The sequence below is a fragment of the Salmo salar genome, unplaced genomic scaffold, assembly GCF_905237065.1.
Source record: "Salmo salar unplaced genomic scaffold, Ssal_v3.1, whole genome shotgun sequence".
NCBI classification, from domain to species: domain Eukaryota; kingdom Metazoa; phylum Chordata; class Actinopteri; order Salmoniformes; family Salmonidae; genus Salmo; species Salmo salar.
Genome location: NW_025549848.1, coordinates 36,171 through 48,291, shown reverse-complemented (window position 1 = coordinate 48,291; position 12,121 = coordinate 36,171). Strand labels below are relative to the sequence as shown.

The 12,121-nt window shown below is 37.4% G+C and overlaps 4 non-coding genes across 4 annotated transcripts; all 4 read left to right on the top strand.

Moving 5' to 3' along the window:
• The first annotated feature begins 24 nt into the window (after window positions 1-24).
• trnav-aac (transfer RNA valine (anticodon AAC)) lies at window positions 25-97 on the top strand. The gene has a single exon. It is a non-coding gene; the product is annotated as a tRNA-Val (tRNA).
• Window positions 98-446: 349 nt separating this feature from the next.
• trnav-cac (transfer RNA valine (anticodon CAC)) lies at window positions 447-519 on the top strand. The gene has a single exon. It is a non-coding gene; the product is annotated as a tRNA-Val (tRNA).
• A 347-nt stretch (window positions 520-866) lies between these two features.
• trnav-aac (transfer RNA valine (anticodon AAC)) lies at window positions 867-939 on the top strand. The gene has a single exon. It is a non-coding gene; the product is annotated as a tRNA-Val (tRNA).
• Window positions 940-1,080: 141 nt separating this feature from the next.
• trnav-aac (transfer RNA valine (anticodon AAC)) lies at window positions 1,081-1,153 on the top strand. Its single transcript has one exon. It is a non-coding gene; the product is annotated as a tRNA-Val (tRNA).
• The last annotated feature ends 10,968 nt before the right edge of the window (window positions 1,154-12,121 follow it).

Sequence of the window (12,121 nt, the reverse complement as noted above, 5' to 3'; positions counted from 1 at the left end):
TCCTTGCAGATAATTGTTGCAGCAGTTTCTGTAGTGTAGCGGTTATCACGTTCGCTTAACACGCGAAAGGTCCTCGGTTCGAAACCGGGCGGAAACAGAGCTCTTTGACACGTGCAGTAGGTGCTGTACTTTAAACAAAGAATTGTTATTTTCATGAATTCTGTATTTTGGAAATTCGAATACGTGCCATGAATATCTGTAAAATTCGGTTTACTCCTCGCAGTTAAATGTAGCAGCAGTTTCTGTAGTGTAGTGATTATCACGTTTGTTCACACGCGAAAGGTCCCTGGTTTGAAACCAGGCGGAAACAACCCTCTTCGACACATTCAAGAAGTACCATACTTTTAACAAAGAATTGTCATTATTCTCTGTATTTTGGAAATTCGAATACGTGCCATGAATATTTTTAAAATTCGGTTTACTCCTTGCAGCTAATTGTAGCAGTAGTTTCTGTGGTGTAGTGGTTATCACGTTTGCTTCACACGCGAAAGGTCCCTGGTTCGAAACCGGGCGGAAACAACGCTCATTGACACATTCTGATTTACCATAGTGGTAACAGAAAATTTCATGAATTCTTTATTTTGGAAATTCGAATACGTGCCATGAATATTTTTAAAATTCGGTTTACTCCTTGCAGAAAAATCAAGCAGCAGTTTCTGTAGTGTAGTGGTTATCGCGTTAGCTTTACACGTGAAAGGTCCTCGGTTTGAAACCGGGAGGAAACAGTGCTCTTTGACACGTGCAGTAGGTACTCTACTATTAACAGAGAATAGTTATTTTCATAAATGCCTAATTTTGGAAATTTGAACACGTGCCATGAATATCTGTAAAATTCGGTTTACTCCTTGCAGATAATTGTTGCAGCAGTTTCTGTAGTGTAGTGGTTATCACGTTCGCTTAACACGCGAAAGGTCCTCGGTTCAAAACCGGGCGGAAACAGAGCTCTTTGACACATGCAGTAGGTCCTGTACTTTCAACAAAGAATTGTTATTTTCATGAATTCTGTATTTTGGAAATTCGAATACGTGCCATGAATATCTGTAAAATTTTGTTTACTCCTCGCAGATAATTGTTGCAGCAGTTTCTGTAGTGTAGTGGTTATCACGTTTGCTTAACACGCGAAAGATCCCTGGTTCGAAACCGGGCGGAAACAGAGCTCTTTGACATGTTCAGTAGGTACTGTACTTTCAACAGAGAATTTTTTTCATAAATTCTTTATTTTGGAAATTCGAACACGTGCCCTGAATATCTGTAAAATTCGGTTTACTCCTTGCATGAAAATCAAGCAGCAGTTTCTGTAGTGTAGTGGTTATCACGTTTGCTTCACACGCCCCTTTTTGGAGTTTCAGGAAGTGGAAGAGAAGCAGGTGTCTGAGTGCTTGAGAGAGAATATCGTTTTTTTGGAGGTCTAGTTGACTTATAAGTTTGAAAGTTTGTGAGTGACTGTAGTGAAGTTTCTGTGAAACGTTTTTGCTATTGTCCCCCATCAGCGTGAGCTGTTTGGGGGATATTGCTTAAAATAACCGGACGGACAACATGGCTTCGACATCAAGAATACAAACGACGACGAGAAAGGACAACAGTGAAATCAGAATGTTAAACGAAGAACTGAAAAAAGAACATATGAGAAGGAACTGACGGTGAACGTGGAAATAAGTGGAGAAGGGAAAATAACAACGATGGAATTGCTGAGAGGAATAAAGGAAGTTTGCGGAACAATTCTGGGATGTCGAATGAAAGACGGGAATAAGTACGAAGTAACAATGTCTCATGTAAATGGAAAAGAAAGACTAATAGACGGGCTAAAGATAAAGAACTGTCAAATCATGGCTAAAGAACTAGGGAACGATGAGCTGGTGGTGTCCTTTTTGAACTTGCCCGCATACATTACGGATGAGGAGATAGAAGAGAAACTAAAAGGCTGGAAGGTGAAGGCGACCACGCCAATCAAGAGGAGGATGTGGCCAGGAACGGACATTGTAGATGGGACAAGATTTTGCAAGGTAAAGTTTACAGACAATGTGCAATCCTTGCCATATTCTACAAAATTTAACACTGTCGAGGGATTTGAATATTTTCGTGTAATCCACGACAATCAAGTGAAGGTATGTAGATTATGTATTCAGCCGGGGCACATACTTAAGGAATGTCCGGAATTCACATGCCACAAATGTAGTGAACAAGGGCATTATGCCAGAGAATGTCGGAACATAGGAAATGTGTGCAAAATGTGTGACAGACCTAAAGTTAGATGTAGCTGTAATAAGGGAGAAAATCACTTACTTTTGCAAACAATGGACCTCACGTCTGAGGAAGAGGGGAGTGTGCCTATGGAGAGGGAGGATGAGAGTGACATGGAGAGTGTGACTCCAGAGACAGTGGCAGATAAGCTTGAAGAGCCTGTAATGTCTCCTGGCAAAGCACGAGACGCCGTTTTAGTCTCTGCTGCTGACAAGGTGGAACAGCAGCACATGATGGGTGAAAGACATACACAGGTAGAGATGGTGCAAGGTGCTTCTCAGGTGCCTGAGCCAGCTTTAAGCCTGTGTAAAAATTACACCAAAGAGTGGGCTGGGTCCACTGAAGTCACGGGCACTGTTAAAGCGCACTTTTCAAAAGGCTTCCCCGCCGATCCCCCCAAAAATCCAAATAAAGAGACGGATGATGAAATAGATAGTGAGGATCTTCAGTTGTTTGTAAAAAATAAGAGGTCATTGTCGAAAACCAGGGAGATGATGGGTTTTGGAAAAAAGAAAAAGTAGGATTTTTAAGGACTTGTTTGGCTCTGATTATACTTCTGCACACATTCATAATGATTACAGTCGCATCCCTAAATGGTAACAGTTTGAGAAACATGAGCAAATTTGAGCAGGTATTAGTGTCTGTTAAGGCAGACATGTTGTGTTTTCAAGAGACCAATTGGACAGACTCCAAAATGCAGGAGATTAAGAGTAAATGGTCAGATTTAATTTTTGTAGTCATGGAGGGGATAAAACATGTGGTGTGGCTATTTTGATAAAAAATGATGTGGTGCAAAATGTAAAAGAAATATATGCTGACAATGATGGCAGACTTATTGTAATTGAATTTGAAGTTCAAAATGTAGTTTTTCGTTTAATTAATGTTTATGCTTCAAACATTGAATCTGAAAGGAGAGAAATGTTTCACAAATTAAAAACACTGTGCTCAGAAAACTGTATACTGATAGGAGATTTTAATGTGAGGTGTAGTAGAATGGATGCCTCTAGTTGTGCTAAATTCAGATATGACTCTTCTAGAAATGCATTATGGAAACTTATGAATGAGGAGAATCTAGTAGATATATGGAGGGCTGAAAATCCAAACAGAAGAGTATTCTCTAGAAGGCAGGTGGTTCTAAAGGAATTAAAACAAAGCAGAATTGATTTATGTCTAGCAAAACAAGAATTGGTGCAGAATGTTAAGAAGGTGTCATATACCTTTACAGCATATAGTGATCATGCAGTAATGTCATTTCAAATGGGTTTTGGTGTGGAGAGGAGAGGGGGAGGTGTCTGGTGTTTAAATGCCAGTCTGTTAAAGGAGGAAGGATATAGAAATGAAATTGTTGAATGTATTAATGATGAAATGTCTAATGTACTGTTAAAAGAGAATGTGTGTTTATGGTGGGAGGAAGTGAAAGTAAAAGTAAAAAATAGGAGTATTAGGTACGCAAAAAATCATAACCGTTTAGATAAGCAGAAAGAAATAATGCTTAGGAATAGGATGTTGCATGAACTTGAAAAGGCTGATACGGATCCAGACTATGATGTTGTGAATTATTTGAAAATCCATGCAGAGCTGGGTCGTTATGAAAAAAATAAATGTTTGGGTGCTATTGTTAGGAGCAGGGCACAGTACGCTTTGGAGGGAGAGAAATGTACATCCTTTTTTTGGGGTCTGGAAAAAGAAAACAAACTAAGAGTTACATTGTAGAGTTGGAAGATGAAAGAGGTGTAAATAAAGGTAAACGATTTTGTTGGGATCTTAGAGACAGTTGAAACCTTTTACAGAAATCTTTACAAAAAGAATGATGTAGATAAAGTGTGTGTTGTAAAAGTGTTGGATACAATTAGTGCCAAAGTATCGCAGGCAGATAGAATGATGTGTGATGAAGAGATTTCGATTATGGAAATCAAGGAAGCAATTGTTAGCACGCAAGGTAATAAAAGTCCGGGTTTGGATGGTTTAACAAATGAGTTCTATAAAGTCTTTGTAGATATTTTGGCACCCATTTTAGTGAGGGTGTTTCATTATATGGAAGAGAATAAGGAAATCCCTGAGTCTATGTCAACTGGAATGTTAACGATCTTATTCAAAAATAGGGGCAGTAGATTAAAGTTAGAAAATTATAGGCCTATTAGCCTTCTAAATTCGGATTATAAGATACTGACTAAAGTGTTAGCGAATAGGATGAAAAAGGTGATTGGGAGTATTATTGAATCAACACAAGCCTCACGGCATACCTGGAAGAGATATTTCAGATGTAATTTGTACAATTAGGGATGTTGTTAATCAAATGAAAAATGAAGGTGGTATAGTTTTAAGTTTGGACTTTAACAAAGCTTTCGATAGAGTGGAGCACAGCTTTTTATTACAGACTTTGGAGAGGTTTGGGTTTGGGCCAAAGTTTGTATCTTGGATCAACCTGTTGTATAGTGGGGCTAAAAGTTGTGTTAAATGTAACGGAGTGTTAACAGATACTTTCCCTGTGGAGAGGTCAGTAAGGCAGGGCTGTCCTTTGTCAGCTCTGCTGTACAGTGTTTCTACAGAACCGTTAGCTACATTGATAAATAGTAATAAAGAAGTAAGGGGTGTTGGAATCCCAGGTGGTGGTGTCAGTGTTGTACATCAGTACGCTGATGACACTACTTGTACTGTGAAGGATATAGAAAGTATTGGAAGCATTATGGGGATCATAGATATATATGGCAAGGCATCGGGTGCTAAAGTTAATATAGAGAAGACTGAAATAATGTTTGTTGGGGATATCAATGTAAACGGGTGTGAGATTCCATTCAAGAGCGCAAAGGATTTTATTAAAGTGCTGGGAGTAAACATTGGTGTAAAGGAGAAAGAGGCAAAAGATATAACTTGGACTGGGATCCTTAATAAAGTCAAGCTAACGTTGAATTTCTGGAAAAATAGAAAACTAAAGTTACAAGGGAAAGTAATTGTTGCAAATGCTTTGGTATTATCCAAATTTGTGTATGTTTTGGGAGTCCTGGACATGCCGGAGTGGGTCCTAAATGAATTGAATAATGTGGTGTCAAATTTTATATGGGATGGTAAAGGAGTGAGAATATCTCAGAAAACATTGATTGCTGACTATGTGGATGGAGGTTTAAAGCTTGTAGATTTAGATGTCAAAAGAAAAGCTATTAGGATAAAAACAGTAAAGAAATATTTGTATGACAGTGAAGATTATGGCTGGAAACACTTCTTTAGAGTCTACTTAGAGGAGAGTGGTGGTTGTGAGGATAATGGTTTATTGATGGGGCTTAAAAGGGCAATGTTTGAAAAGGTACCAGATTTTTATAAAGAGGTGCTAAATGCATGGGCAGAGTTGTTGCCTAATGTATATTATGAATGTGGACATATTGACCTGATTATGAATCAACCTATATTTCTGAATGAGAAAATCAAGAACAAAGAAAAAGTTTTGTATAATAAAGTATTTATGAGTGCAGGTCTACGGCAAATAAAAGATTATACATATGAGGTAATTCCAGGGTTTTTACCTGGGGAAGCTATTTTTGACATAATCAATGAATGGGATGAAGAGGTGGGAAGGGGAACAGTGAATAATATGTATGACAAGATAAAGAATAGTATACCAAGAGCATGGGTTGATTTAATAAATAGTGAAGTTGAAAGAGAAGATTTATTTGTATTTCCTAATTTGTTCATTGGTAGCAGTAAGAAGAAAGTACATTTATCTAGTATACCAGTGAAAAGATTGTATAGAATAATGGTAGGAAAAGTGTGTAGAAGGCCGGCTGCTGAGAAATTTTGGAAAGTAGTTTTTCCGGAATTGGATGAAAAAAAGATATGGGGAAATTTAAATGTAAAATATAATAGTAAGGAGTGTGAAAATAATGATTTCAAACTAAGACATAATAGAATATTTACAAAGGTGGTGCTAAAGAAAATTAATTGTGAGATAGAAAGGGAATGCGACGTATGTGGACGTTTCCCGGAAACTCTTATGCATTTGTTTATAGAATGTGAGGATTTAAAATATTTTTTTGTAAAGTTAAGGAAATGTTATGTAGAAACTGGGGGGAGATTTCGTGAAAAAGTATGCGTGGGAGGAACTTTTGTTATTTGGAGTGTCTGGTAAATGTGAGGGTGCTAATGTGTGTTTGTTGAATATGGTTTTGAGTTTTGTGAGGTATGCTATTTTTTGTAGGAGGAATTATGTTTCTTTTGACAGAAAGAGGGTTCAGGTGTGGAGTATCTTTATAGCACTGTTCAGTAAACACATAGATATGTTGTTTAATTATGGGATGGAACATTTTGATGAGTCTTTTGTTGAAGGGAGTGGGTTAATTTCACGAGAGGAGAGTGGAGGTATCACTTATAATTTTTGAAAGCACTGTTTTGATATTTTCTTTGTTGATAATTTGATAGGGGGTGAATTGTTCACCTGCCTCTGTTAGTCTAGTGTCTTCTGTATTGTTCTCTGTGGATTGTACTGTAAACAGTAGATTGTACTGTAAATATTGTAAACAAACATTTTTGATAATAAAAAAAAAAAAAAAAAAAATCACGTTTGCTTTACACGCGAAAGATCCTCGGTTCGAAACCGGGCGGAAACATTGCTCTTTGACATGTTCTGTAGTTACAGTACTTTTAACAGAGAATTTTTTTCATAAATTCCTTAATTTGGAAATTTCAACACGTGCCATGAATATCTGTAAAATTCGGTTTACTCCTTGCAGATAATTGTTAAGCAGTTTCTGTAGTGTAGCGGTTATCACGTTCGCTTCACACGCCCCTTTTTGGAGTTTCAGGAAGTGGAAGAGAAGCAGGCGTCTGAGTGCTTGAGAGAGAATATCGTTTTTTTGGAGGTCTAGTTGACTTATAAGTTTGAAAGTTTGTGAGTGACTGTAGTGAAGTTTCTGTGAAACGTTTTTGCTATTGTCCCCCATCAGCGTGAGCTGTTTGGGGATATTGCTTAAAATAACCGGACGGACAACATGGCTTCGACATCAAGAATACAAACGACGACGAGAAAGGACAACAGTGAAATCAGAATGTTAAACGAAGAACTGAAAAAAGAACATATGAGAAGGAACTGACGGTGAACGTGGAAATAAGTGGAGAAGGGAAAATAACAACGATGGAATTGCTGAGAGGAATAAAGGAAGTTTGCGGAACTATACTGGGATGTCGAATGAAAGACGGGAATAAGTATGAAGTAACAATGTCTCATGTAAATGGAAAAGAAAGACTAATAGACGGGCTAAAGATAAAGAACTGTCAAATCATGGCTAAAGAACTAGGGAACGATGAGCTGGTGGTGTCCTTTTTGAACTTGCCCGCATACATTACGGATGAGGAGATAGAAGAGAAACTAAAAGGCTGGAAGGTGAAGGCGACCACGCCAATCAAGAGGAGGATGTGGCCAGGAACGGACATTGTAGATGGGACAAGATTTTGCAAGGTAAAGTTTACAGACAATGTGCAATCCTTGCCATATTCTACTAAATTTAACACTGTCGAGGGATTTGAATATTTTCGTGTAATCCACGACAATCAAGTGAAGGTATGTAGATTATGTATTCAGCCGGGCACATACTTAAGGAATGTCCGGAATTCACATGCCACAAATGTAGTGAACAAGGGCATTATGCCAGAGAATGTCGGAACATAGGAAATGTGTGCAAAATGTGTGACAGACCTAAAGTTAGATGTAGCTGTAATAAGGGAGAAAATCACTTACTTTTGCAAACAATGGACCTCACGTCTGAGGAAGAGGGGAGTGTGCCTATGGAGAGGGAGGATGAGAGTGACATGGAGAGTGTGACTCCAGAGACAGTGGCAGATAAGCTTGAAGAGCCTGTAATGTCTCCTGGCAAAGCACGAGACGCCGTTTTAGTCTCTGCTGCTGACAAGGTGGAACAGCAGCACATGATGGGTGAAAGACATACACAGGTAGAGATGGTGCAAGGTGCTTCTCAGGTGCCTGAGCCAGCTTTAAGCCTGTGTAAAAATTACACCAAAGAGTGGGCTGGGTCCACTGAAGTCACGGGCACTGTTAAAGCGCACTTTTCAAAAGGCTTCCCCGCCGATCCCCCAAAAATCCAAATAAAGAGACGGATGATGAAATAGATAGTGAGGATCTTCAGTTGTTTGTAAAAAATAAGAGGTCATTGTCGAAAACCAGGGAGATGATGGGTTTTGGAAAAAGAAAAAGTAGGATTTTTAAGGACTTGTTTGGCTCTGATTATACTTCTGCACACATTCATAATGATTACAGTCGCATCCCTAAATGGTAACAGTTTGAGAAACATGAGCAAATTTGAGCAGGTATTAGTGTCTGTTAAGGCAGACATGTTGTGTTTTCAAGAGACCAATTGGACAGACTCCAAAATGCAGGAGATTAAGAGTAAATGGTCAGATTTAATTTTTTGTAGTCATGGAGGGGATAAAACATGTGGTGTGGCTATTTTGATAAAAAATGATGTGGTGCAAAATGTAAAAGAAATATATGCTGACAATGATGGCAGACTTATTGTAATTGAATTTGAAGTTCAAAATGTAGTTTTTCGTTTAATTAATGTTTATGCTTCAAACATTGAATCTGAAAGGAGAGAAATGTTTCACAAATTAAAAACACTGTGCTCAGAAAACTGTATACTGATAGGAGATTTTAATGTGAGGTGTAGTAGAATGGATGCCTCTAGTTGTGCTAAATTCAGATATGACTCTTCTAGAAATGCATTATGGAAACTTATGAATGAGGAGAATCTAGTAGATATATGGAGGGCTGAAAATCCAAACAGAAGAGTATTCTCTAGAAGGCAGGTGGTTCTAAAGGAATTAAAACAAAGCAGAATTGATTTATGTCTAGCAAAACAAGAATTGGTGCAGAATGTTAAGAAGGTGTCATATACCTTTACAGCATATAGTGATCATGCAGTAATGTCATTTCAAATGGGTTTTGGTGTGGAGAGGAGAGGGGGAGGTGTCTGGTGTTTAAATGCCAGTCTGTTAAAGGAGGAAGGATATAGAAATGAAATTGTTGAATGTATTAATGATGAAATGTCTAATGTACTGTTGAAAGAGAATGTGTGTTTATGGTGGGAGGAAGTGAAAGTAAAAGTAAAAAATAGGAGTATTAGGTATGCAAAAAATCATAACCGTTTAGATAAGCAGAAAGAAATAATGCTTAGGAATAGGATGTTGCATGAACTTGAAAAGGCTGATACGGATCCAGACTATGATGTTGTGAATTATTTGAAAATCCATGCAGAGCTGGGTCGTTATGAAAAAAATAAATGTTTGGGTGCTATTGTTAGGAGCAGGGCACAGTACGCTTTGGAGGGAGAGAAATGTACATCCTTTTTTTGGGGTCTGGAAAAAGAAAACAAACTAAGAGTTACATTGTAGAGTTGGAAGATGAAAGAGGTGTAAAGGTAAACGATTTTGTTGGGATCTTAGAGACAGTTGAAACCTTTTACAGAAATCTTTACAAAAAGAATGATGTAGATAAAGTGTGTGTTGTAAAAGTGTTGGATACAATTAGTGCCAAAGTATCGCAGGCAGATAGAATGATGTGTGATGAAGAGATTTCGATTATGGAAATCAAGGAAGCAATTGTTAGCACGCAAGGTAATAAAAGTCCGGGTTTGGATGGTTTAACAAATGAGTTCTATAAAGTCTTTGTAGATATTTTGGCACCCATTTTAGTGAGGGTGTTTCATTATATGGAAGAGAATAAGGAAATCCCTGAGTCTATGTCAACTGGAATGTTAACGATCTTATTCAAAAATAGGGGCAGTAGATTAAAGTTAGAAAATTATAGGCCTATTAGCCTTCTAAATTCGGATTATAAGATACTGACTAAAGTGTTAGCGAATAGGATGAAAAAGGTGATTGGGAGCATTATTGAATCAACACAAGCCTCACGGCATACCTGGAAGAGATATTTCAGATGTAATTTGTACAATTAGGGATGTTGTTAATCAAATGAAAAATGAAGGTGGTATAGTTTTAAGTTTGGACTTTAACAAAGCTTTCGATAGAGTGGAGCACAGCTTTTTATTACAGACTTTGGAGAGGTTTGGGTTTGGGCCAAAGTTTGTATCTTGGATCAACCTGTTGTATAGTGGGGCTAAAAGTTGTGTTAAATGTAACGGAGTGTTAACAGATACTTTCCCTGTGGAGAGGTCAGTAAGGCAGGGCTGTCCTTTGTCAGCTCTGCTGTACAGTGTTTCTACAGAACCGTTAGCTACATTGATAAATAGTAATAAAGAAGTAAGGGGTGTTGGAATCCCAGGTGGTGGTGTCAGTGTTGTACATCAGTACGCTGATGACACTACTTGTACTGTGAAGGATATAGAAAGTATTGGAAGCATTATGGGGATCATAGATATATATGGCAAGGCATCGGGTGCTAAAGTTAATATAGAGAAGACTGAAATAATGTTTGTTGGGGATATCAATGTAAACGGCTGTGAGATTCCATTCAAGAGCGCAAAGGATTTTATTAAAGTGCTGGGAGTAAACATTGGTGTAAAGGAGAAAGAGGCAAAAGATATAACTTGGACTGGGATCCTTAATAAAGTCAAGCTAACGTTGAATTTCTGGAAAAATAGAAAACTAAAGTTACAAGGGAAAGTAATTGTTGCAAATGCTTTGGTATTATCCAAATTTGTGTATGTTTTGGGAGTCCTGGACATGCCGGAGTGGGTCCTAAATGAATTGAATAATGTGGTGTCAAATTTTATATGGGATGGTAAAGGAGTGAGAATATCTCAGAAAACATTGATTGCTGACTATGTGGATGGAGGTTTAAAACTTGTAGATTTAGATGTCAAAAGAAAAGCTATTAGGATAAAAACAGTAAAGAAATATTTGTATGACAGTGAAGATTATGGCTGGAAACACTTCTTTAGAGTCTACTTAGAGGAGAGTGGTGGTTGTGAGGATAATGGTTTATTGATGGGGCTTAAAAGGGCAATGTTTGAAAAGGTACCAGATTTTTATAAAGAGGTGCTAAATGCATGGGCAGAGTTGTTGCCTAATGTATATTATGAATGTGGACATATTGACCTGATTATGAATCAACCTATATTTCTGAATGAGAAAATCAAGAACAAAGAAAAAGTTTTGTATAATAAAGTATTTATGAGTGCAGGTCTACGGCAAATAAAAGATTATACTTATGAGGTAATTCCAGGGTTTTTACCTGGGGAAGCTATTTTTGACATAATCAATGAATGGGATGAAGAGGTGGGAAGGGGAACAGTGAATAATATGTATGACAAGATAAAGAATAGTATACCAAGAGCATGGGTTGATTTAATAAATAGTGAAGTTGAAAGAGAAGATTTATTTGTATTTCCTAATTTGTTCATTGGTAGCAGTAAGAAGAAAGTACATTTATCTAGTATACCAGTGAAAAGATTGTATAGAATAATGGTAGGAAAAGTGTGTAGAAGGCCGGCTGCTGAGAAATTTTGGAAAGTAGTTTTTCCGGAATTGGATGAAAAAAGATATGGGGAAATTTAAATGTAAAATATAATAGTAAGGAGTGTGAAAATAATGATTTCAAACTAAGACATAATAGAATATTTACAAAGGTGGTGCTAAAGAAAATTAATTGTGAGATAGAAAGGGAATGCGACGTATGTGGACGTTTTCCGGAAACTCTTATGCATTTGTTTATAGAATGTGAGGATTTAAAATAATTTTTTTGTAAAGTTAAGGAAATGTTATGTAGAAACTGGGGGGAGATTTCGTGAAAAAGTATGCGTGGGAGGAACTTTTGTTATTTGGAGTGTCTGGTAAATGTGAGGGTGCTAATGTGTGTTTGTTGAATATGGTTTTGAGTTTTGTGAGGTATGCTATTTTTTGTAGGAGGAATTATGTT